This window comes from Polistes dominula, unplaced genomic scaffold (genome assembly GCF_049000335.1).
Source record: "Polistes dominula isolate Pdom_NZ unplaced genomic scaffold, Pdom_raw_medaka contig_12, whole genome shotgun sequence".
Lineage (NCBI taxonomy): Eukaryota > Metazoa > Arthropoda > Insecta > Hymenoptera > Vespidae > Polistes > Polistes dominula.
Genome location: NW_028301116.1, coordinates 670,275 through 698,108, shown reverse-complemented (window position 1 = coordinate 698,108; position 27,834 = coordinate 670,275). Strand labels below are relative to the sequence as shown.

The 27,834-nt window shown below is 41.2% G+C and overlaps 2 long non-coding RNA genes across 7 annotated transcripts in view; one reads left to right on the top strand and one right to left on the bottom strand.

The window, feature by feature from the left end:
* LOC149031042 (uncharacterized) overlaps nt 1–27,834 on the bottom strand; it is a 64,780-nt gene that overhangs the window by 35,889 nt on the left and 1,057 nt on the right. The window lies entirely within an intron of this gene.
* On the top strand, nt 99–26,076 carry LOC107071302 (uncharacterized). 6 transcript variants are annotated; one of them, XR_016178065.1, is made up of 5 exons: nt 99–1,671; nt 7,980–24,936; nt 25,023–25,150; nt 25,618–25,681; nt 25,765–26,076. It is a non-coding gene; the product is annotated as an uncharacterized LOC107071302 (long non-coding RNA). The 6 variants fall into 6 exon arrangements; XR_016178064.1 differs by lacking the exon at nt 99–1,671 and adding an exon at nt 1,698–5,776; XR_016178063.1 differs by lacking the exon at nt 99–1,671 and adding an exon at nt 1,698–7,367.

The following is a 27,834-nucleotide window of genomic DNA, read 5'->3' as shown; positions in this document are numbered from 1 at the left end:
TATATATATATATATATATAGGAAATCGTGCGAAAAGATTGTTCGAGACGGATTCAAACGATACTGTTTGGTATCGAGCGCATTTTAACGGCGTAAAGACACCGCACTTAGATAAATATGTATGTCGTTCCGGAGGGGAGCACTCCCAGACCATTACGAGCAGTGGTTTCACGAGCGTCGCTGTATTACGAGTCGTCATTAACCCGAACCGAGTAAGAGAAAGAGAGCTTCAGATAGTAGAGAGAAACGGCTAGGTAAAGGGAGAAAAGGATCGAGCAAGCGAGTGAGCAAGCAAGCAAGCAAGCGCAAGAGAGAAAGAGAAAGAGAGAGACGTTTGGTTCTATGGCTCTTCGAACCGCAAGATTCAAGCTCCGATATACTCGAGCGAGGTGAGGCACGAAGCAATAACTGGTCATGTCGCCCAGTAATTCAGTAGCCAATTAGTTAGACGGCGGCGGGAGAGTCGGCGAAGATGTCTATCGGTTCTCTTCGTACGAGAGGCGGCTGCTGCTGCTGTTGCTGTTACTGTTGCTGTTGCTGTGGCAGAGCGAGAGGAACTTTTGCACGCCTTCCTGGGCTCCTATACACGTACTACTACTACGTGCCTCGTTCTACCGTTCTCCGTATAGGCGCGCACGCGCAAGCGCGAAAACAACCGGAAGAGGTACCACGAAGAAGACTGCGACGACAACGACGACGACGGCGACGTGTGGGTAGAGAAAGCAACAGCAACAACGGCAGCAACACCAGTTATCCTCTCTGTATATGTGTATCCTACCATCAGTGAACACAACTCGAAGCCGTTGCTCTCTTCTCTCTACTCTCTGTACAAAACTCGATCCGAAAGATAGATCGATCGTGAGCTTCGACGCAAATCATTCCGCTCGTTACACGATCCCCCCGTTGGCACAAGAAGTCGACAGAGATAAGGACTTTAGAAGCACGACTTCTTGAAATTTAATAAGCGAATATAGTCTGGACAATTTGCGAAAGATACTTATTCCTTTCTTTCATTCATTTTATTTACAGTTCAAGAGGTTGTTGAAATTGGATCGTTGTTCTCTCAGAAAAGATCGCTATCTTTGAATAAGCTTATATAACTTTTAGAATTTTGTTCTCACGGTTAAGTGACGACTTCTCGGTAATTGTTCTATATTAATTAATTAAATTGTTCTATATTAATGAAATTTAAATGAAATCGATTGACAATTTGAAGACAAGCAAAGAACAATTCCATCGAACTTTTTTATCCGGGATTATAGGAATCTTTATGGGGCGTATCGTTTATTAGATCTTACTTGGAGTTCTCCGACCCTTGTACATCCCTAAAGATAAATCTATCCTCGGTTTGACGCCATTAATGTATCGCAGGGACAAGCCGTGCGGCGGTGGTACGTTACGTCAGCAACAAATCCAAGCGAAAAACGAAGATCTCTGGGATATCGTCCTTAATCCTCTTGACCGGACTTACCTTTTCGCAAAAGTTTCTCTCTTTCTTACTTCTTTTCTCAGTGGCGACGTTCAACTCGAGAAGAATAAGTCTCCCAGATGCGGACAAAGTCTACCCGAATTTAAGAACGTGGATTTCAATTAGCTCCGAGACGTACGTGCCGGCCAGCACCCGATAAAATAACGAGGAGTCGGAGCCCTCACACGAACAGCTCGAAGAAGGTAAACCAACACTTTCTTCGCTCGAGTGAATTATGCTCTCTCCCGAACCATAACTTACCCACACCGAGTTAATGCGTGTTTGTGCAATCTTAGCGCTCCGCGCGCCGCGCGGTCCGGCCTACCTGGGCTAATGAGTAGGTGTTTGTTGGACATTCTGACACGTTTTACGACTTACGGGATTACCTTCTACGACGGACCGATAGGTAGAGCCACCATCGACTACCGCCGCCATACTTCGTTCCGTTACATGCCTGCCAACGGACGTTCGAATAGGATACTTGATTTATTAAGGATAAGTCTTACGATTTTATTCTAGTAGAGCTGGAAGAGAGTTCTCTCTTTTCATCTCCCCCTATATCTATTCGTATCTTTTCCTATCTCTCGCTTTCTATCTCTTGCTTTCTATCTCTCTCTCTCAGCAGCTCGTTACTCTTTTCGGCATCGGCACGTCGATCTGCCACGGATTAAAAATTACGATTGATACTGATTTAAAACAGCTGAGAGAGAGCCAATGTTTCTGCGCGAGCGTAACGCGAAGCGAGACTCGTGAAAATCCCTCGTATATATTCGAGCCGACAGCGACGTCGCATTGATCTTCCCCTTTCGTACGTATCTCGATGCTACGACTCCCAAAGCGATGCGTCTTATTTATCTGCCACGTCCGCTCGCTCACTCGTCCCACCACCTCTCGCTCATCTCTTTCGATCCCTTTCGCACGCGATCGAACTTTAAACCTTTTTCAAAATACATTTGTCCCACCTTTTTTTATGTCTAGTGTTCATTGATTTTATTATAGGAGGAAAAGAGAAAGTAAAAGATAAAAGCTCGTTAGGTCAAGGGCAAGAGAATGCAACAGCAGAATTACGACGTAGCGATAGACTACGTCGACGAGCGTAACTCTCTCGAAGAAAGGAAGACGCAAAGTCTATGGGCTCGCTCTCCGTGCTGTGCTGTGCTGTGCTGTGCTGTGTAGAGTCGAACGTTTCTCCGTGTGGCCTTCGTGTTGGTAACGAGCGGATTATACTCGCTGCGGTATCAGATGGTCCCCTACCTGGTTCCATGGTTGTTAATTAGGATGGATGCCCACGCCTTGGGCGACTTTTACGAGCGGATACGGCGCGAACCGAAATAGCGCGTCCGACGTTAACGCTCTCCGACCTTCCTTCGAGGAACCGTGGTAAGCATCTCGATAAGAAGCGAAATGCTTAAAAGAACTTCGCCAGAGGGACTGTTTAGAATTATTTAGATGAGTTCCGAAAATCGGACGACTGTTGTGAGCCTTCGTGAGCAAACTTTTGAGTCTCTATCGTACTCGACCGATCTTCTTCCAGGTTTTTAATTCCACTTGAAAAAAAAAAGAAAAATACTTTTCGACTTTTCTCTGAGAAAAACTTTCTCTAGCGAGAATATCCTTTTAATCGATAAAACATCGTGGAATAGTTTACGATCAGTGAAAGAGAAATAAATTGAACGTTTTTACGACCGACGAGTCATACCCTTGCTGCCTTTTCTAAGGATTACCATGGAAGAGAGTTTGTCGAATACAGCTGCTGCGTTTTGATAACTCTTCTAAACACTAACCAGTGCACGCGTTCATTTGTTGACATTTCGTTGTTGTATTGACTTCGTGCGCGTAGAAGAGCACCATCTCAAGAAGAATGGTAGAAGTAAAGATGCGTTGGATGTTGCTGCTGCTGCTACCCACGCAATTTAAGTTCCTTGCGAGCCAATAAATTCGGGCCGAGCGCATCCTCGTTGGCGGCTCAGACTTATTTAATCGAGCGTACCGAAATAAAGCGTACGCTCTCTCTGAACGGCTCTCGGACTTGTTCGTTGGTACATCGGTTATAAACAAAGATACAAACTACCGTTTGGCTGTGGGTCGCGCGCGCGACTCATGCATGGCTGCCGGCGATAGAAGCAGCCAGTTCCGCTTTATGATCCCATAAATATCTCAATAGGATCTTAAATTAGCCGCGCTCTCCGCCGCTAGAGAGCTCACGAAGGAGCTCGGATCTACGTTATTTGCCGCTACGCGACGCCACCTTCTCGCGCGAGTTGCGCGCGCACGAACGAGCACGCCCCTGTTTCTCTCTTGGTGTTCCATGCGTCGTTCCGCTACACCTCTCCCGGGGCCCGGATATACATTTACCCGGCCGAGTTTTCGGTGGAGACGTTACCGTTATTTATGAGCTCGTTTATCAAGGTGGCACCCCTTTCCCCTATCGTTGCTTCGATGCGGACTATCCGCCACTGCGAAGCCAATCCCGAGATATATCGCTCCGATACCAATCCAGCTTGCCAGGGAGAGCGAGTGAGCAAGCAACCAAGCAACCAAGCAAGAGAGTAACGCAACGGGAGAGAAAGAGAGATTCGAAAGCCGAACCGTCGACTCCTCCTCCTCCTCCTACTTTTCTCGTCCTCGTCCTCGTCCTCGTTCTCCTCATTCTTCTCCGATACTACTTCTTCTTCTTTCGACTTTCGCCAGTAGGTACATCCTCGGTGATAAATGCCCGCGAAGAAGTGCGCCAGAGTGATACCGGCAATTAGAGGTGCTTCGTTCGTCTCCTTGTCCGCCTGGAGGATGAAGAGCGGTTCCGACTCGCGATTAGTCACTACCATCGATCGATTCGACCCTAGAACGAAACGATCACCTTTTCCTACCGTTGATCCCTTCGCAACTTATTACTCCTACTAGAGACGATACTTCGAATCTATTTAAGTCAACATCCTTTCATATCGTTCATTTAACTAATTATAAATAATTGATTACATCAGATGCCATACATCTTTCCAAAATAGTATTTCTCAAAGATTGATGACTCTCGTTGAACTCTGACACACCAAATGATCAAACGTCTGTTAAAAATCTAGAAATGTCTCGACGCCGACGGTGCAAATCATCTTATTAAACTGGTCGTCCTGAATCCCGTTTATCATTCATAGTGTTTGTGTTATACCGAAAAGGATAGTCACAGTTTTAGATTTCCTCTTTGGGAGACAAATAGCGGCAGTCGACAGGGAGCGCAGGCCACTTTGTCCTCGGTAGATGGCGAATAAACGCTCGATCGCTTTACGAGCTAGGCAGGATAAAAGTAAGGCGGACAACGTGAGGGAACGAATAAGGGAATGAAAGAGTGAACGAGCGAGAGAGTTAGATAGATAGATAGATAGAGAAAGCCACCCTTTCTCAATTCGTTCCTATCCACCTACACCCCCGAGGGCAACAATCCATTCTAGCTCCGCCAACGCCATCCAACTTCCTAATGCCAGCGAGGGAGAGACTGGCAGAGATCTCGGCCTTCAGGGATCTCGGCCGGACAAAACCGCAGTGTTGAAGCGAAAGCTGATAATCTCGGTCCCGTCTTTCTAGTTGATTAATTTCTACCCCGGTGACGAAGCTGTTTGTGGACGCAATAAGCGTTTCCGTCAACGTGCAGCAGCTCTCTTTTTTTGTACTCCAACGTGTGTTTGATAAATATGAGAGCCTAGAAGGGTTGCAAAGAATAGAATACCATGGTGGGGCCGTTGAATGTTCCGTTGAAAGATCGATTATTCGATATATAGTAGTTTTAAGCATGACACGAACAGAGCTGTCGTTCTTTGATAAACCTGGATATATTATCAAGAATATTTGGTAGGACAATAATTGTTCAAACGTATAAATGATAGTGACTTATCATTAGTAATAAGAAATTCGTTTGATCTCACTCGAATTATATACGGAGTAGAGATTTGTATATTAAAGCTTAGCACAATTCTATGCTTAACATCTGTTCTTTCTACATGACAAATGAAAGATAAATGATAAACGAAATTTAATTTTCTCCAAATCCAATCATGCTAGACATTGTGTGTGAATCACGTAAAACCAGCTGCTAAAATAATTTCTTTCAATAGCCGTGTTAACGATCGACGTCGAAATGAATTCTGGCGCGAACGTCGTTCAGAATTATAAGAAAGACTTCAGAAAAAGAAAAGAGAGAGAAAGCAAAAGTATTTGAAGGGAAGAATTTGTGTTTTGTGAGGGTCGACGCTGGCGGCGAGTCGAAGTCAATTCTCAAAGGCTCGGAATCAGCTTGGCTCAACGTAAACCATCCCAATGGTAGGAATAATGTAAGGATAAGAGAGAGAATGTGTGTGTGTATGTGTGTGTGTGTGTGTGTGTGTGTGTGACGCGAGGCTGCAGCAGCAACAGCAGCAGCAGCCGCCGCCCGCTGACAAAGATAAATAAATTAAGGAAACGGCGTTCGCGCGTGCACAAAGGGAAGCAATATCCCTGTGCCTTTATGCTCTGTGAATGTGAGCAAGCTCGCAATTCCGAGACTCGAATGAGAAGCCAATAGTGTCTGTGCCGGTAAACAAGCCAGCTCCGCTACGGAAACATCGTGTATTTCCCCTCTTCGTCTTTCTTTCCCTACGACCAAAGACTTTCCTCTCCCTCTCACCCATTTTATTTCACAATTCGCTTTTCGTCCCTTAGCCTTCATGTCACGATCGACCACAGCTATACGTCCCGTTTTTCTTTCTCGATCTCCTCCTATCATTTCCGTTTGGGCTCTTCTTCAACGTAGAAAAGCGTTGCGAATTTATTTACAAACTGTTCTCGTTTCTTTAACCGTGTGCTTTCACTGTCAAGACCTCTTAGGAAGTTTACGTTTTGGAAAAAAGGGATCTAGTAAAGCATTCATTGGTTATATTGAAAAAAAAACCCTACATATTATGTTGGGTTAAACTTCTTTCGTTCTATTGTGTGATACAATATTTATAAAATTGTAAATGTAACAAGTTTGGATCCATTACATGAAAAATTAAATTCACTTGTATATAAAGATTTTTATTTGAAAGCTTGATCTATCTTTAAAATGTTCACGCCTCCCACGTATTTCAATCGATACGTCAATTTGTATAAGCGCTAATGAAAGGGATAAATAAAGGAAAAGTAATAATCGTTCGTAACACGATGTGAGGAACATCAATTATACCCGAGTGACTTTTGAAAGGTTAGAAGAAAGTAGTACGGGACTACATCAAAGCTCTGGCTATAAAGGTTGTTAGGGATAACGGCGGCAGAGGTCGTGGACTCGAACCGAGTGATTTAGTAGGGTGGCTACTTGACGGCCGACCGAGATAACCCGCCTGTCTACGGAACAACCCCATTTGTCCGATATCTTCCGCGACAAAACTACCGCGTGTCCTTCTAACACCGCGCCCTTTTGATAACTGACGTCACTTTGCAACGACCTCCACCTCTTTTATCCCTGCATTAAGTGCTGCTTCACAAGTATCTATCGAGATAAATATTTATCTACAATCAAATTAACAAAGTGAACATTTTTTGATATTTTTTTTTTTTTTTTTTTATAAAACAAATTATCGATCATAGCTCGTCGACACAAAATTTTAACGCGAGTCCTATAAATAATAATAATAATAATTGTCACCATTGGAGAGTCACTAATTTGTAAGAAAATGTTCACTAAACAAAGCACAGCAGCATCGAAGAAGACATAGACCGAAGATTTCACAAGATTTCGAGATGAGAAGCACGAAGATCGAAAACACCGGGTGGCGGAAAGCGTTAAAGCAGAACGGAAGGATCGGGATATCTGTGGCGAAGGACAGGAAAGAAAGGACAAGCGTGTGTTCCTTCGTAAAGAGTTGCGACGACGATATAGATGGGTGGGGAGAGGGAGGTGGGTGAAATAAAGGAGTGGAAGGAAAAAAAATAGAAAAAGTATAAAGAGAATAAGGAGAAGAAGAAGAGGAGGAAGAGAGAGGAAGGGAGAGAGAGAGATACTCGTCCTGGGCGGACGAGCCGAGGTGGGCCGTGGATTTATATCCCGGTCAGGCACTTTGAGCCATCAGCGGCTCGTTTGATGTTCCGCCGCGGCCACGCAGACGTTATAAAGACAAACTATGCCTACGGCACCGTCATGCCCTACCACTTTATACCATAATTCTTCGGCCGATCCCCGAAACGAGCGGTCGATCTCGAAGAAACACGAACAGGAGAAACGTACTGTGTGTCCCCCTTTTCGTACTCTTCGTCTCTCTACACGAAGTGCGGCGCCTCTGTGTGTAAGACCGGTCCAGTTCTCTCTCTATCTCTTCCTCTCTCTCTCCCTCTCTCTCTCCATCTGTCTTTCTCCTCTTTCGGCCCCTTCCCGTTCCCGCAACCCACACTATCCATCTATCTCTTTCTTCCTCCCTTTTCCTCTTTCGCCCTCTCTTCTCGCGAGAGAGCAAGTCTCCGATTCCTTTACGGTTAGTGCCTGCGGGTAATAAAGATGGTTCTGCTTATGTAGAAACGGGCAACCGGAGGCGGAGTCAGGCTGCCCTCTGTGGGCCGGGCCAACGCAAATGACTCTTCCATGCAAGATGGCGTAGGCACGGAACGCTAGGCGGTGCTGCTGGTGCTGGTGCTGGTACTGGTGCTGGTGCTGCTGGTGCTGCTGGTGCTGCTGGTGCTGTTGCTGCTGCTGCCGGTGCGTGCCCGCGAGCCCCGTGCTTTTATATTTAGCGCGCGCGACGTGCAGCCAACGTGCGGACGATAACGTGCGTCTCTTTCTCTCTCTCTCTCTCTCTCTCTCGCTCTCACGCGCGCGAAAATCCAAACACCTATGTCTTAAAATTTTTTTGTTACCATTTGCAATTAAAAAAATTGTATTACAAGAGAGTACATTTTTTCAAACTTTTCTATCTGGTCAAATTGGACATATATATCTTCATTTATGCAAATGTCCGATTGTATCTTTGTCCAAGAGGTTTTAGCTATACCCGTTGATTATAATGTTGGTACTGTATGTTTTATTTCTTCCTGTTTCCTGCATATCTCATATCATATCATAACCACGGAATATAATGACCCATATCGTATTATGCATAATCCTGTTAGCCTAATTAAAATGTAACTGTAATAACTATCAACAGACTTACAGAACATGATTTTAATTTCGATGATTAATAAAAATAAAAAAATAAAAACTATCCTTTAAATTTCTTTATCAAAACTGGTTAAACCTTTAATATATTCTAATATTTTTGATCGATCATCCATGAAAAAGCAGGATCGTACTTACTTCACATCATTGATAAAAATTCGAAAAAATAATCTGACGATCCGGAAATTTAGTTTTTTTTTTGTTATTTTTAAAGACAATTTATACGTCGTCGTTGGAAATTGATGAGGAAAAAAATATCGATGTAGCAGTTCCTATCCGAGAACGTCGAGAAAGGTGAAATTCAAGTCTTTCATACTTAGGAATGAAAACTGACCACAAATAAGTCGTGTCTGGAGGAGGTGAAAACGAGCGCATGATTAATATCCTTCCGGTTTTTAGGTTTATCTGTCACGCAAACGTCTCTCTCACTTCTTCTAACTGTGTTCGTTCAATTATTTCTTTTTCTACCCTCTCTTTTCTCTCAATGGTTTCCTCATACTACCCTGTCTCTTCTCTATATATCTCTCTTATTCTCCCTTGTCCGTTTTTTCTACCATTTCTTTTTTATTTTCGTTCATCACGAATTCACACGCGTGCTCGTAAACGTGAAATAGGTGGTCATCATGAAAGCAAAAAAAAATACACGACCGATGAAGATACCAACCGCATATCGGCGTTGAAGTCACCCATTGATAATAGAATAGGCTAACACTCTAACAGCGTTTCTATGTCCAGCTGGGAACGTATTCTCGAAGTACGATAAGCTTCCAAACGATTTATGATGCCTTTAAACTTTAAAGACGTCCACAAAACATATATCATCCTTGGCCAAGTATTAAATACGGCTTTACGAAAAAGAAACAAAAAGTACAAGAAAGAAAATAAAAAATAATAGAAAAATAACTGAGAAACGAAAAGTCGACGGATTAAGATTAAATAATTGTATGTGTTGTTCATATGTATTTTTTATTTTGTTTTGTTTTTTTCAATCGATTATCGTCATGACAAGCGAGAAAAAATATATCGAAAAAAATAACAGAATATTTTTATATATTCAAAAGTAGTTAAAAATAATAACTTTGAAAAGATTTAGAAAAATAACTGGTCAAACGAGAAAATTTATAGAACAACGAGACTAAATAAAGCTTAACGTGATATTCAATTTATATGATAAATATTATCTTTTTTTTTATTAAGAACAATCTTCATAAGAATAAACGATTTAAGTATCATTGAGAACAATTTACGATTATAATAATCGTAAACCGCTTAGTCTACTTGCAAGAAATATATCAGTCCTAATTAATATTAAAATTTGGAACACACAATCATATTTATTATATGTATATTTCTTTGTACGAATAATATATTAATGGCAGATGGCCATGGTATATATTTTTTCAATTGAACTAAAAAAAAAAACCGGTATGATAATATTGTCTGCCAGTTAGTCATGAATTTTCAGCTTTTATTTAAAAGTGACTAAAACACATAAATGCATTTTATTATACTTTCCAAACAAAAACTGTAAATTACAACCTCAATTATGCATTCATTATCGTAATAGTTTTTACGAGCGAAAACAGACATATTATATGCATTATATATATATATAAGCGCGTATAGAGGTTTAAAAAAAAAAGTATATCACAAAACGTTCTTCCTAAGTTAAAAACAGAACTGTCGTCTTTTATTAGTCCAACTCCATCAACACGTAATAAATCAAAACGACCGGTCGTGGTCAAACAGCTGCTTCTATTCTCCAACGTTAGTAATTTACGATAGTAATGTCCTTTCCACGAAAGTACAAAAAGACATTAAGAGATGTTTCTCAACCTATTTCTAAACTTTATTGCACACATTTATATATACGGTCGTTTAGAAAAAAATATATTTGTTGAAAACAATTATCTTACAAAAAAGAATAAATAAGTGTTTTTAATTGTAAATTATTGAAAAAAGATTATTTGATCGATATTAATTCCAAATAGTAGATTTAAAAAATATATTTAAATGTTGGTTCATAATGTTCTGTAAATTGTTGTTGAACAAAGTTAGGAGAAATACGACGCTCTACTATTCTTCCGACGCAAACGACGCGTACTCTCGGCGAACCGGATACACCGGTCCTTCCTTCCATCCCTTGGAAGACATGTTCCGTGTCATTGGGAAGCCGATTAAACTTTTTCTAACGCGCTTGTCTTATATCCGAACTTAACCGAGAACTCGCATACCGTGGTGGCATGCGCACGAGAGCATCTCACGAATGGTCTCGCCAAGGAACGAACGATTCTTCTCGGTTGACAGAAAGGATGGATCCGGTGGTACAGGTCCTTCAGATGGGAGAGTAAGAGAGAACGTTCGAACTTTCAAAAAAACTTCCACTCGCTAATGATGTTAAAGGCTAATGTGGTCACATCGCAGCCGAAACTCGTAAATCTCTTACTAAAACCGTAAAACTTACTAAAAAGAATCTCAAACGTGCTCGTCTACTCGCTAAACTACTAGATGCTTTTTAGTTCTCTACTTTTTAGGGTTATAACCTTTTCAACACTCGACGTTAAGTGAAAGAGAAATTTTTGAAAGAATCCTGTATCTCTTGGAAACAAACAAAAAATGTCACATCGATCAAGAACAATAATTAATTAAAAGAAATAATTACGTGGAATGACTAACCATATATATATCGATTTATAACGTATCGTTAAAGCTAAGAAAAAAATTGGACGATAAAAATCTTTGATTATTTTACAACGAATCCTTACGAATAGGTTGTGAATCTTGATAAAAATCTTGAAAATGAAGATCTATTACTTACATAGATCGGATAAGGAACGTGGTCGTAAGTACGTCAACCTTTGTAAGATAAATTGTCAAATAAAGTTTATAATTCTTGCTTTCCGGTAACATATGTATGTACCACCCGCCCATTGTCCTTTCTTCTCGTTTCTGGTAGGGAAGACGTCACGAAGGAGAGAGAAAGAGAAGAATACGTATTCGCGCTTTTCCTCCTTTCCGCGTCGACATTGTATCACAGTTGTATAGTCGCTTGTAGTCTGGCCGGAGTTTGGCGAATAAAGGAAGAAGAAGAGAATACGCGGGAAGAGTGCGAGACAGTTTTATAGAGACGAATACTCGTCGTAAAGACGTCGGGTCCACCTCTGCAACTCCTGCTTGTCTTCGCGAAAACGTTACGAGAGTCAGAGGATTCACAAGTTACCCCTGTAACCTTTTCCTCCTTGCGTTTTACCTCCATCCGAGACGGACGAGTCTCTCGGTTCTAGTTACCAAGACCCCCCAGGGAATGGTTCGTAATTTTAAAAGCGCTAAATCTTTCTCGCTTTAACATCCCATTCCGCGTACGTCGATCTGCTGCCCTCTTCGAATATTTATCACCGCGGTCGAGAGAAAAAAGAACAAAAGAAATATACGGGCTAAAAGTGATTATGAATTTTCTAGAAAGACTATTAGCAAAAGAAAATAAAAATAACATTCTTTTTCTTTAGAAGACAATATACAAATTGAGAAGGACTAGTTAAAGTGAAGTAATATGCAACGAAGAAAAACAGAGTGGAACGCGATGAAAAATTTGCTAATGTGATGAATGTAACTGAATACGAAAAGCTAAGAAAAATGAATGAGAGAGAGTAAGTAGCAAAGTCTTTCCCGACGGTTCACCACCACGTTGATTTAAATCGTTTCGTTAGGAGCTCCGCTAGTAGAAGCAGAGGGGAAAAGAAGCCATGGAGAAATGTCAGCGATGCGCGACAAAAATTGCGGAGAGGCATCACTGTTAAATGTTAACAACTGGTGAATTCCAAAGGAGGCGCGGCCCTTTGATATCCTTCGAGGAGGGGAACGAAACCCAGACTCCATCGAGTTTTAAGACACATGCCTGCTTGCTAAGTAGCGGCTTCTACCGGCGCGTCTACGCGTCTTTCTTCCCTTCTCTTACGCATATGCGAAGGACAGAGAAGAAGACAACGAAGACGACGGGGACAACGAAGACGACGACGACTACGACGACGACTACGACGACGACGACGACGACGACGACGACTGATGTCGGCAGCTTTGCCGTGGACCACGGCTGTTCGTCTACGTCCCGCGAGGATTGATGGCCCTCTCGTGCTACGTGCTCGTCCTCTATCTCTTCTTCTTCTTCTTCTTCTTGTTATTCCCTTCTTTCCTGTGCACGGCCAGTGCCAAGCCAAGGCTTTCCTTCGGTCATTCTCCAAGATCTTACATTTATGGAATATCTTGAAATCTCCGTTTCGCTGACGTCCAACGGTCAGCAATCAACCGATTGTTTCCGTTCGGGGCCCCGTGAAGGCTTCAAGAAGACGCTCTTCAAGGAGGATGCCTTAGTCGGGTCTCCTTTTATCTTCCTAGCCCTTCACGATTTCGCTCATCCAAGAGACAACAACGACGACGAAGACGAGAACCGAAGACGAGAACTGACGACGGAATGACGAGACGTTTAGAATGATAATGAGCGATGTATGGAAATCGCATAGGCGAGGATTTTAGATAGCTACCGCATATCGTTCATTGATCCCAACTTAATGACAGACGAAGAGATTGACGTTAATTAGATTCTCTGCAAAATTCTACCTTACTTACTATTCTCTATCGAAAAACTAATTTCGAAAGATTGCGATCGGCGCAGCAATAGTATTTGAAATAAATTACTGATATTGCGTAATAATAATAGTAACGCAGAACAAAGGAGTGTGACAAATCACGATGCGTCTCAGTCCTAATGATATAATAAAAATTCGATAGGTGTCCAGGAGTTTTCTTTCCCGTATGAGTCCATCCAACTTAGCAGACGACTGAGAAACTTTTCTAAAATCAGTCGGGGGGTGATAGCGTGGATGTTTCAACGGTCCAAGTATTTCCGTAACTCATTTTACGTGGAAGCCCTTTTTCCGGCACGATTTTTCTTCTTTTTATTTGTCGTACTTTAGTGCACGCGAGGACGAGGACAACTACCACTCGTCTCCCTTGGATTGTAAGGACGAGAAACGCCTCTATACAGCATAGCGCGCGTAATAAAGAGCGCGGGACTCCAGAACGTTGGATCTGACAAGCTTTTTCTGCTACGATAAAAGTCAGAAAGAGGCAATCTATTACCTCTTCTTTCCTCCGAACTCTCTTTCTCTTTTTCATTCTATCCTATAAAAGAGAAAGAAGAGAGGGTTTGTGAGCCTCGGTTGGAGAGTTTCGAACGTAAGTCGGCGCCCTTTGATCCATTCTACCTCCCGTCTGGCTACTGGAATTCTCTATTTACTATTTAAGGCCGCTATCTATTGCCGTCTCGCGTCTCGTTAATTTATATACGCGTATACACAACGCTCAGAGAGAGAGAGAGAGAGAGAGAGAGAGAGAGAGAGAGAGAGAGATCCATTCCCTTCTTCTAACGGACGATAATAAATATTATTTCCCCTTTCTCTCTTTCTTTCTTCCTCTTTCTCTTTGTCTCGCGCCTTTGGAACCTCCAACTCTCTTTCTTTTCTTTACGAGACCTTACCAACGCGTGTTTCGTGGAAGGAGTAAAGTCTAAGGCAAACGGATTGACGTAGATACCACCCCTTTCCCCACCTACCCTTCTTTTCTTCTTCTCATCGTGCATAAATAGAAAAGCACCCGGTAGGTGCTAGGTATCGAGCTTGTCTAATGATTTTATCGCCTTTACCTTTCTCCCTCTCTCTCTCTCTTTCTCTGTCGTTTTCTTTCTCATTCACACACTCTCCAATCTGTTTCTTGCAACATTCTACAATGTCCGTGGTTCAAAAAAGGTAATACGATCTCTCACTCTTTCTTTCTCTCCCTTGCGACGCGTTGAGAGGATCATTTAGCCTTAAGTAATTTTGTCAGCGACGCTATTTAACAGACTTGTTGGAAGTAGCTACGTTTACACGAATTTTACCGTCCCGTGCGTTTAAATTACATTACACGCTCTCGTATATACTATTTCAAGAAATTCTAAGCTTAGCAATGACATCGTCTTACTAGTTTAGAACTAAATCGGTCCATTACTTACGTTAAAAAATAAGTAATACTTCTATTTCATTTAATCTAACATAAGCGAACGAATAAATCTTGACAAAAATATGCACCCTCTTTTGCATATTATAGGCTCTGATTTGACTTTAAAAAAGTTAGGAGATTAAATGAATCAAATTTCTAATAATTTCAAAGATCTTGTTAGATTTCGTTTAACGTAAAGACCTTTGTTAGGTCGCGAATCAGCAATGGTCGTTATCCGGAAACAGATCAAGACAGTTGGTAGAAGGAAGGAAGAGCAGGAAGAAGAAGAGGAGGATGAGGAGGAGGAGGTATCAAAACGAAAAAAATTCATCGCCTGTCCTCGGTCGGTAAAACCGCGGTCGTAGATCTCGCGGCACCGTTGATGTGACACGTCTCCCTCTCTTTCTCTCTCTCTCTTACTCTCCTTTGCTAGAGAACTCCTGCACCGACTTGTGCTGTTGCTGCCGCTTCGATACCTGTCCGTCTTGAGCCGTCATTAAGCCCCAACCAGATTCCAATCTGAACAGACGGACGGGACGGACGGGTGAGCATCCGATCAGGACAGCCGGAGAACGCACGAGGAGCGTTTGCTTGCTTGCTGCTTGCTACTTCGCTCTCTTGCCAACCGATTGACGTTAAAGCGGCACGATAGAAAATCAAGGGTCAAGGCTTTCCAAACGTACCCTTTTTCGTTCCCGAGATCGATCAACTATCGATAGGATATCGATCCGCAATCGATCGGTAGTTCGGTGTGTATGTACCCTCGCGTTCATTCCAAGATTATATACCAAATCCGCTTTCTCTCGTTGAAAATTTCTACTTGATTACGAGTGAAAGACAAAGGAGGTAATGATGTTAATCTCTTACTACCGTACACGTCGACAATCATTAGCGAGTGAAATCTATCTCTTTTCGATGTTTTCTTTAACTTTTAATATTCTAGTTGGGGATACTTTCAATTTTCAGGACCATTTGATTGATTTTGATCAAGCTATGTTTATTTCAAATTGTTCTAAAATTATAAGTTAAAAAAAATCGATCGTTTCACTGATAGATATATAGATATATTTATTGTGTTGTGAATGCAATAAAAGAGGGAAGAAATTTTGGTTTGTTTCAACGTGACCATCATATCCAGATCCAAGCTCGATTTTACATAGTCGTTCGAAGTCCGTTCCGGCTGTTAAACCTTGTCGTGAATGCGACGACGCGTCGAGATTCGTAATCGGCCCTTCTTTATGACGGGAATCCCGACGATGCATCTTCCTGGTGTGCTCGAAGAAAAATAACCGCGTCAGATAAGAGAAAGCACACGGTGGAAAGAAAGGAGAGGAACATTCTCATTTATATTCTTTTCCAGTGTAATCCTTGAGTTTCAGGGTGAAGAGATAAGTACCCGGTAAGTCCATTTTGACGTCTCAGCTAATCCCACGACGACGTATCACTGCGGTACGATCGATCACTGGACTGTTACATTGTCTGCTTAGTCGCCTTCTCCTCTTCGTAAATTATTGCGACCGATAAATCGGAAAAGACCAACTACCTACCCTCACCAATACCAGGAAACGAATGAACGAACGATCGAACGAACGAACGAGGGAACATATGCATGAACTACGATTTTTATGGCTTTTCTCATAGACGATTATACGATCCATTTACTTTGATAAAGAATACCATAAGTTTGTCCAAAATCTCTCAATTTTAATATCAAATTTGTTATATTCGTTTTATTCGAATAAAAAAAAAATTTTTTACACGATACGTTTCCTTCATGAAGAAACAAGTCTGTAAAAATGCCATTATATTTTTATTACAATCTTTTAATTCATTTAGGGAATAAGGAGAAAGGACATTCGCGTAAATGAGTTCCAACTGAGCGTATTATTCCCCGTTATATAAGTGTTCCCCGAGCGCGTTTAAGGATAACAAACGGATAGAAATGATTTTTCTTAGTACTGGAACATGTAAAAAAAAATAAAAAATAATGCTCTTGGAAAAGCAATAAAGTCGTAAAAGCCGCTTTCCTTGAAACAATTACTCCTTAGACGATCGAACCAAGAATAATAAAGTCAATTTGGATTATAATAAAAGATATAGATAAACAAATAAATAGAAAAAGAAAAGGAAAAAAAAGAAGAAGAAGAAGAAGAGGAAATGAGAGAACATGAGGGGATAGAAAAGAGAGTTAAAGGTAGTAGGAGAAAAAGCGTGGGACGAAGTTTGGGCGGATCGGTTCGAACCGGCAAGCTGCTAATGACGAGGCGTTAATTTAGCAGCCACGAGAAGGAAATATCTGCGGGTTGGCATGGTCGCCTGTTTGCCTGCCTACTCTGCCTGCCTGCTCTGCCTGCCTGCTCTACCTGCTTGGCCAGCACCGTCGAGTGTTATGGAAGCCTATGCATCAGAATGATGAATGATGTTTCGTGGTTGGAGCGTGGTAAACGAAAAGGGACCGATGTGTGAGACTAAGAGAGAAAGAGGGAAAGAGGAACACAAAGAGGAACAGAGACGGGTAAGAGGGAAGGAAGAAAAGAAGGAAGGAAGAAAGAGGGGTGGGGGGAAGCATCTGCACGCGATACGCGAATCAGCTCGATCCCTCAACGCCGTTTCGACTAAAAAGCTCTCGTTTATTACAAACCCCCCCCCAACCCCTTCCTCCTTTCCCAGTACGACGTTTGCGCGTCCAACAACTCTCTATCTACCACCACCACCACCACCACCCCATTTCTCCTTTTATTTGATCTTTTTCTTTCTCTTTCGCTTTCTTCAAACTTATCCAAGAACAGATCGCGTCGATACATCTTTCCAAGACACGACGACGAGATATCTTGCTATCTTGCTGAGATGCCGATAAAACGAACAAAATATCCTCGTTAAATCGTGAATTCGCGCGGTTTCTCATCTCGAAACGACTTTAGACTTCATTCATTTCCCACAACTTCCTCTCCCCATTCCCAAACTCTTCTTCGAAACGTCTTCATTCGGATAAATTTTCCGGCATTAATTATAGTCACGTTTCGTTTCATTTGCGCCGACGAATTTGTGGATCTCCGGGTTCAATTCATTTAAATTATAAAACATTATATTTTCGATTTAATTTGTTTTCGGTCGTTTATATCTTGCTGACGCGTGATCAGACCATTTTCACTTTTAATGAGATCAAAATAAATATATATATATATATATATTTAGTGGGGAAATGACGAAACTAAACTACCTTCGTGGTAGAAGGGGGCAGGATATTTAGGGATAAACTTTTATGCGTCAGTGAAACATTCTTGCTTGGAAATGACGCGTTACCTTCTCTTTAAGTCACGAGAAAAGAGAGAAAAAGAGAAAGAGAAACAAGAAACGTCGTAACGCCTGTCTACTTCTTACAGTCCAACTTTATCTTGGTGATTTTTTTGATTTTATCCGATTGTACGTCATTGCCGTCGTCGTGTTTCTTGCATATTTCTTACACATACGTAAATTCTTGCGCTCTCTCTCTCTCTCTCTCTCTCTCTCTCTTTTCCCTTATAACTCCGCCTTCCCGTGACAGGTCGCAGTTAATTAAGAAAGAAGCGAACGACGATAATGACAGTGGCAGACGTACTTTTGCGTATGGGGAATTGCAAAATGGCGAAAGAACGGATAGTAAATCAAGATACGAAGCACGTCGGGTAGCTGTATATTGCGACAGTTATACGAGCCATCCATCATCATTTAGAGACGGCATCTATCAGCGTCACCACTCGTGAGCGCGATAATGACGATTCACCGGCTTAGCGGCTTGCTTTGACCCGAACGACCGTTAATTTACGAACCTTCCCCTGTTAGTATCTTTACATCTACCCTTTCGATAAAGTTACCACGACATCGTTAAAATAGTCATCGATGTCTCTCGATAAAATCGTTTCACTCTCCTTCCAATCATCCTTCGTCATTCAAACAGTACTACGATTTACAATGATATATTTATTTATAGAGAGTACAGATATCTATGTCTAATTAACCAGTTAAGTGTGGCGAGAGATCTGTGCACAGGGCGCGCTCCGATGTGTGTCGCAATAATCAAGCGATGACGGATATAGTCGTCAAACACAGAGTAAGTGACGCTGTTAAAATATTGGATAGTCAAAAAGACGACTTTATTTTAGAAAATGAACAATTTTGTTAGTAATGTACACACAGTTAACTTAATATGAACATATATTTATACATAATAAAAGGAAAAATTAGAGAAAAAAATCGAATATTTATAGAAGTTGACAATTTATTCTTGACTTTTTTTTTACCTCTAAACATTTTAAACATATTAAAATTTACGAATGTAATTTAATTTTCGCCAAAATTACAATTTAAACATCAAATTGTAACAAACTTTTACGCATGACGGATATAGACGTCATACACAAAATTTTGCCACATCTCCATGACGGATATAGTCGTCAAACACGCTTAACTGATTAAATCTTCGATTCTTTCCAAAATAGTTTTTTTCCCCAAGTACAAAAAGTATTTTATACATTTTTGACATATGTTCATAACTACTTGTTACGATATATTATAAGTTTCTTTGAAAAATGGTTTACTCGAGAGTATTACTTCGTTGATACCGCTTGATTGAGGGTAACTTGGGACAAAAAAAGGGACAATTACGGCAGAAACATTGTCAAGGATATCGGTCATATTTTCTATCCCAGTCACTCGCTCGATCTTCCCCTTCAGACTCGAGGAAGATGATTCTCGTGGTAAGGTTAGGTCTTTCTTACAAGTAGAAGAGAAAAGTAGAAGAAGAAGAAGAAGAAGCGGAAGGAGGGTAGAAAAGTAAAGAATCGGGCGGGTTGGGCCAAGCATTGTGTCTTGATAGATGTGTCAAATCCGAGGCGCATTGTGTTCCTGGAGATAAATGGAGCCGGAGTGAAGAAGCAAAACACGTGCCTTTGTTACCGGTCTACTCATCGAAGGTAATTTAGAGCGCTTCTTCTATTTCCAAAGATAGCCTTAGGTACGATACAAGTGCCACGCGTATCTAACATTTACCAAAACTCACAACTTTACTATGTTGTATGTATTATATATTTTTTTGTTCAAAAATATTCTAAATCGTTAAGGAGTTTTGTACAATTTGCAATAAAAAAAAGGATCATTCCTAAGGACAATAAATTCTTTCGATCATAGTCGTTCTAATTACCCTTCACCATTATCCAATTAATCTAGCACCATTAATTTCTTCCTATCCGGAAACATATTTTTCAAAGATCACCCCTCCGGGTGTCGTTCCTTGTAGACGTAGAACTTTCAAAAGACTACGCCGTTGCTCTTTGATTAGTTTCTTTCCCCCTTGCTTATGAAAGCAAGAGGGAAAAAAGAAAAAGAAAAATAAAGAAGGAGAGACAGAGTGCGAAAGGAAGATGGGAGAAAAAAGAGGGAAAGGTCGGTAGTCGCACGTCATTTAAGAAAGATGCATCGTAATCGTCTCTCTCCTATGCCGAGAAAGAAGAAGAAGAAGAAGAAGAAGAAGAAGAAGGTAGTGAGTGTGTGGCTCGCTGAGAAACACAACTAAGGGAGAGACAGTACGGGACGCGGTCCGGGACACAAGTCCGGGACACAAGTCCGGGACACAAGTCCGGGACACAGTCCGCCACCCTGGCGACATGGCTGGGTGGAGAGCAGAAAGCGAGAATTCTCCCGCGGCGCGGAGCCGCGGCACTCGCTTCGCATAAATCATCCCGCTTCTGCTTGGAACAGGGAGAGGCGAAAATAGATGGAGCTCTCTGCGCTTTATACATAAAGAGAGAGAGAGAGAGAGAGAAAACATATCTCTCTTGCCTTCGTGCCCGTGGCTACAAGCAAGGGCCGTATTTCTTCTTTTTCTTCTTCTTATCCTCCAGCCTTCGTTTTATCTTGTTTCTTTTCTTTTTCTAGTCGACCTCGTCGTCGGCGACATCGATGGCATCGTCCTCCTTCCTTCCTTCCTTCCTTTACTACCTTTCCTACCTTAAGAATAAAGACCTCCCACATATTTTCGTGACTTCCTTGAACACAGGTATGAGCAAACCCACGCCATAGGATACTACTCTCGCTGTAAGCGCGAAAGGCCCGAGCTCAACTCCTTTCTAGAATCTTAAGAATCCAAGCACTCGTTCGGTGCTTACACACTGCCAACGCATAACTCCCGGACAATGTTCTCAGGAAGCTGACGCGAACTCGACGCACGAACCACCACACAGCCTTCCGGCATATGCCGCTCGCGGAAGTGCACTTTCTTTAACAAGCTCGTTTTCGCGCGCGCGCGCCGACAATCTTTATTTCTTTTTTTTTTGTCCAAGACCCTGGAGAACTCGTGTTTCGTGCTTGTAATGCCGCTGTCGATTGGGAGAGATATCATCGACCTGACCCGTTTGCTGCTTCCCGTCTTGAACACGTTCTTACAAGAATGTTACTTTCGTCAGGTTTAACATCAACGTGGATGATTAAGAGCTTCGCTTCTTTTTTTCCTGTTTCTTTTTTTTTAAATTTCCCCGAAAGAAATATTTGTCGGATGTTAATGGTACGAAAGAAATGTCTCCATGTGATTTATCTCTTTCATTCAAAGAAACAAATATATGCCTTTCGACCGTTCGAGAATGTTTGTTTCTCTTCAAAAATATCGTCCTAAAATAATATGTAGACATATCGTTTTCTTCAAATTGGAAAGGTTCGGACTAGTTCTCGTAATGCAAATAAAGGACAATTTTTTCTACTTTTCCCTTTTTGTATGCGAAGAAAGCAAATCTCTAAAATTCCTAATCCATATATTTGGAGTCTACAAAAGAAAATTGGATAAGACGATGCTTAAGCATAAAAAATATCAAAAGAAAGGGGCGTTTCTCATTTGTTTGCTCCATTTTCACCGTCGAATATCGGATGAATAACTTTGATTCAAAGAAAAAACCGAAAAGTCAAAAAAATCAATTGGTACCCCCTGCCTGTTTTAAAACCATGAATCTCGTCTTGAAAAAAGAACTTTTTGTAGCATTATTTATTTCTGTCATACGGTAGTAACCGATACTAAGAGAGAACCTGCTGCTGCTACTGCCGCCATTGACGTCCTGTGACGACAACTGCGACAACTAAGACGACGAACAGACCGAGAACTAAGCTTTCCAGGGGATCCCATGAAGCATCACGCTGAGCAAAGCGTGGTGCTCCATAAATCTTCTCCGTGTTTTTACGTATCTAACCCCGTGCGACTGTTCCATTATTAGATGCAGCTTTCAAGCTTACTCCGCAAGAATTTCACGAAACCACACGTTGAACCAGCAAAGCAACTCCCTCCTCTCCGACCATACTTTGACATATATTGACCAACCATATGTCCCTCTCGTATTCCACTTCTTTTCATCTCGATCGAATCGAATTTATCATCTAGGATCAGAAAGAGATAGAGCAACTTCCAATTCTCCATTCCTACCTTCTATTTTGATCTATTCTTTGCCATTTCTGCTTAAAATCCAGTCACGAGAGAGGCGAGTGGTTAGTTTTCAGAAGATTGGACAAACCGTTCCAAATCTATACGGTCATACTGGCTTGGAAAGAAAGCGATATTTATGTTTTCCAGATCGTAAATCACGTCGAACTACCCCAATAGATGTGGATTTTCTAAATGATTACATTTTTCAGTGAATCTATCGCTAATAGATTTAGATCTATACGTCATCTAAATGGTTCCTACTAACCATTCTTTTGAACAATGATCTGTCAAGAAAAACTTAAATTTATGACGTGTCCAAAAATTACAATTAGAATAATATGAAAGAATGATCGTAGGAACTATGATATGCTATACAATTATATTATATTTTTATAAAAAAAAAGAAAGAAAAGAAAATATATAAGAGAGAAAATGTTTGAGGATATAGTCGGGTACGCAACTGTGTTTCGTGCGGCTCTTAAACACGAAGCAGCGGCAGCAGCAACGGCAGCAAATCATTGTCGGGGTCAGAAACGAGCTGCGTGAAAAATTGGCTGTGCTTCCAGAGAAAACCAATAACGCCCCGCCACATCAAACGCGGATTCCGGGAAATCATTACCCGGTCTACGCCCAAGGCTTACACACATACGGCGCGGCGTAGCGTTTAAACGCTGCTGGCTGCCTGTGGCTGGAGTAAGTCGAGCTTGGAAGTTGGCGCTGCGATCAGCAAGTAGAGTTGGTGGTGGTGATGGTGGTGGTGGTGGTGCGTTCGGTGCCAACGTGGCATTGTCGCGCGGTGCTGGCGCAGCAGCAGCTTTTTCGCGGCTCGGTCTCTCCTCGGTGGCGCTGCTATCGTAGTAGTTCTACCCCCTCCCTCTCGGTGCCCCCGCGACGTGAGTAACGTCCCGAGTAATATTACGATGACAGTAATTGCTGCTTTGATCAATGCAGATACAGCCGCGCGTAGGCAGCCCTGTCACGCCACTGGGATTCAACGCGATCCTTTCCGGCGTCGTCGCGTTGCGGATAGTCGCCGTAGGCGGATGTATTGCCTACGTGCCTACGACTCTCTTACGCGGATTCCTCTTTACGTGTCTCTATGTATGTATATGTGTACTACGTCGAGAAATAATCGAGCTTGCTTCCTGCGTAACGGATTTAGCTTCGAAGACGACAACACGAACGCGTTAACGACGATGCCACGATCCATCACCTGTCGCGCCACTTTCAACTTTTTCCTCAAAGTCGGCCATCTTTGACTTCCAGTACATGCTCGATTACTAGGTGTCTCGAGAAACTCCTCTCCCTAACTGTTTGGCTCTCGACGACGACGACTTCGTTAGGAAGATTCAATAGCTAATCTCTTAAGAAAGAGATCAAGGATGATGATTTTATTGCGATCCTCACCTTTCTTCATCTCCCCCCCTCGTCCCTTTCCTTCCCATCCCTAGCGCGGAAAAGAGATATCCGACGCATCGTTTCATCGCCAAATTATCTTGGCAACCTACTGCTACGTAGGATCTCGAGCTCACAGCGTTATAATATTATAGTTATACATTCCAGACACATTTCGCTCGTAAAGTTCGTTAAAACGACGGCTGCTACGCTAGAGAATCGCATAAAGTACGTTTCAAACGGAAGACAGGGGCGACCCGACGCTCGACATAAATATCGAACAATCGTAAAGTCGAGGTGTCATGCCAAAGAGAGAGAGAGAGAGAGAGAGAGAGAGAGACAAAACTAGCATTGGATGAGAACCCTCGGACTTCTATTAACGATCACCGATCGACGAACTCCACCAGACAGATCTACGTAAAAAAAAAAGATAGAAAAAAAAAAACCAGTACGTGTGCATGCGTGCGTGTGCGTGCACTCTATGAGAATCGTCCTAGCAGGAGTCCAAGAACCATCTTTTACCCCTCCTCCTTTTTTCCTTCTTCTTCTTCTTCTTCTTCTTCTGAAACCCCTCCCTCCTTCCCACCCCTCTTTTTTCCATCCCTCACTCTCTCTCTCTCTCTCACTTCTCTTACGGAGACTTTTATTTGTGGTGGAATAAATAAAAATTTACGAGCAATTTACGGAGGGTCCTCCGTCAGGTCAGGGGGATCCATCAATTTACTCCGAAGTGCTCGTTTGGCGCGCGGGCTACAAAATCGTCGACGAAGTTCTCTTTATGAAGCTAGAATAGATTAATGCTCTCGTTTGTTCGGTAATGGCCCCGATAAATTATCTTAATAGCTCGAGGCGGCTATAAATATATTCCACGGTTCCTGCGCTCTTACGCTTGTTTTCCTGCTACATCGACTTCTCTCTGCGCGCCATCGAACTGCCATGTTTTCCGTGTCACTGATACCATGAGGCAACCAACGGTGGGAAGGGCAGGGAACGGGGGGAACGAAAGACCGACGAGAGGATAAGAAATGGAACGGGGAATGAAAATAAAAAAAGAAAGAAAAGAAGAGCAAAATAAAATATAATGGAAGTATAAGAACGATGCGACTCGATGCAACATCCTAGCGGCTTTCGTGTAAACCCACGTTGCTCGCTAATGTTCGATATTATTCAAATTTTCTTGAGCGACCTATGGTGGTGACGTGTGGCGGTGGTGGTGGTGTTGGTGGTGTTTCCTAGAGTAACGGATCGTTTTAATCTAAACTCGGTGATCTTTCTCTAGGAAATTTATTACTTTAGGAACGTAGTACTACGCTTTATTGCATGTACTGCACGCACACGCGTTTACCAATATCTAAGTGAACCTCTCCCTTGCAAATACACTTTTTTTTTTAATCGACACACCTTTCCAATTTTACGTATCTTCTCACCTGTCTGAAGAAAAAAAACTCTTACGTAATTATTACAATATTACTTTATATTTTATTATTAAACGCAAATGAATAAAAAAGAAAAAGAAAAATGTAAGATATTGTTATCAGTTATAGGAAATATACACGAGAGAGTGTAAAAATATCTCAATAACGTGACACGGAGGCTGCATAAATTCGATGGAATATTCCCATTATTGCATCGGAATGTAGACATTAAGAGGATTTTAAAAAAGAAGGTAAAACCGTAAGTTGATATACGCGCGAAGAAAATTTCATACCTATCGTAATATTGCGGAAAAAGAGATTCGTATATAAATTCCAACCGCGATATAAGGTAACCTGTTACGACAGATTAATACGTTGGTAACGTTAAACGATGACTGAACTATCGGAATGAAAAATAAGATAAAACGTTAAAAATGTCTAAAGGAGTGCCAATAAATGTTTCAAATTAAACTCACGGAGTACCTAACTGAAATGAAAGTAAATAAAATATCGTTAACGTTTAACCATTCGTTTATATATATTTTATTTCTTCTTTTTTTTTTTATTATACTTATCTGGAATTAAATGTAACATCTTTAGAAAAATATTCTTTTCATATTGCAATAAAAAATAAATAAAAAAAATAAAAACTAAATCTCGTCATTTATTGCCTCGTTAATCATGTTTGCCTTTTAGAAATCATGTTTTCTTTTAAAAGGAGAAACCGAGATGAAGACGAGCAAAAGAGGAAAGAAGAACTGTGAGTGCACTTGAACGAAGGGGTAAGTAGGTATTCGATAGTCCTGTAATGTACTCAGAAACGATGCTGAATTTCCACGAAGGAAACCTTATCTTGCAAGTACAGATAGCAGCCAATAACGACAACAGCGTTAAGAAGAAGAAGAAAAAGAATACAACGACAGAAACGCAAAAAGTTACATGTGTTAGCCAGCACACCCTGACTAACAGTGCAAGATGGCTTATTCCAATGAGAATATATGAAACAACTCGAAGGGAAACAAGCAATACTCACAACAACCATTCGCCGACTACACTATAAAATACGCCATAAAAGGAAAGAAGAGAAGAGAAGAACCGGACAAAGATGAAAAGACGAATCTGAAAGGTCTAACGCAATGTACCTGTCCGAAATAAACTAATCGAAAATTTTCAAATATTTTCCTTTTTAATAAGCTTCATTTATTAGAAATATTTTTAGCCGACATTACTACGTTGACAACTTCTCAATTTCTTTTCGAAACTCTTGACATATATGTTATACGATCATATATTAAACTTCAAATATTTCCACGATTTTATTCGCAATCGTTCAAACATTTTTAAATATTTAAACACTAAAGAAACTTTTCTACCATATTATTTAATGATATACGAAAGTTCGCTAACGAATGAAGAGAGAATGATATCGGATAAAAATAAAAGATAATAAAAAAAGTCACTTAAATGATTGTGCTAAACGTAATGGATTTTATAATCAATCGACATAATTTATTTTAATCGAATCACTTGATTCAGTGTAATTTATGCGACACTATATCACGATAAAATATGTAGAGTATGTATTACTTTAAAAACAATTTCAGTAAAAACGAACTAAAGTATATTATATAAAAAAAAAAATATTTCCAAGTATATCCTCGAATTTTATCGTATCTTATTTTTTATTTCAGTTTTATTTTCCTTTCGCGTAATTTCACCGGTTACGGTACTACTTTGCGAGTCATTACCAGCGCGTCATAAACATCGAAATGCGTTTCGAATGGGGATGGTGGGGAGAAACGCGATATAGGAATACAGTGGTGCAAATGTGCTATATCTTTTCAAAGGACACTGGTTGAAAAAAGGATAGGTAAAATGGAAAAAGAAGAAGTAATCGGTGAAGAAAAGGGATTTCATCGAGAATATACATCTAACTATTTGCTTATAAATCGTTAGAAATTGATCTTTCTCATTTTGAACAGATCAAATGAGAATATCCTGTGTAGAAGATTAGAGACGTAGTCGCCAGTTTGGAGAAACGGCAGAGCTCAGACATACGCCTGGTATTTGGCAGAAATTAGGTTGGTAATGCCTCAGCGACCGGTCTCAGCAGCAGCACTTAACGCCGTAAAGCTGTTTGATGGCATCGCTATCACCCCTAACCGTTCCTAACAGTCCAACGCACACTTCACACTGCGCCTGGGCTCTGACACTGCAACCGTGAGTTATTCACTTAATGCGGCCATTACGCGCTCCTCGATGGTGCTTCATCCTGATTTACTTGACAAGCATTTATTGCTTCTATCTCGGCTAGCAATATTAAACCCTCTGCTCGCGTTTCCTACGTTCATATATACATATAGGTATATCCTACGTATGTACGTATTATTATTACGTATAGAATGCGTTCTCTTATGCGTATTTTACTAACGGTGTATAAGTGTAAGTAAACGGGTGTGTACAAGCGATATCGCGACGACGACGACGACGACTACGATGATGGTGAAAGCTTCGAGGAATGATCGATGTCCAACGTACATACGAGACGCTTCGAGAAAACCCATCAACCAAACGAACTTTTATAACATATATTACTATGGCGTTTATTGGATTAACCTGTGCCTTCCTGGCTACCGATTCTACGAAATCAAATATTTTTCAACGCGTTTACACTTTGAATCAAGAATTTTTAAGCGTGACATCAAATAATTACACTTATTATTTATATGTTCTCATTACGTTAGATACCTAATTCTTGTGAACTTTGAGTCGGCTCGTATTTTATTTGAAATAAGAAAAATATCAATACTCTCTCGTGTTTCTTTGTTTAACATGCAATCGTCCTATTCGTTCCAGAGCGTCTGCGCATCTACTAGATAACTGAAGTCGATGTCGTATAATAAATATCATTCTATTGTCCTCGATTCTAGTTGGC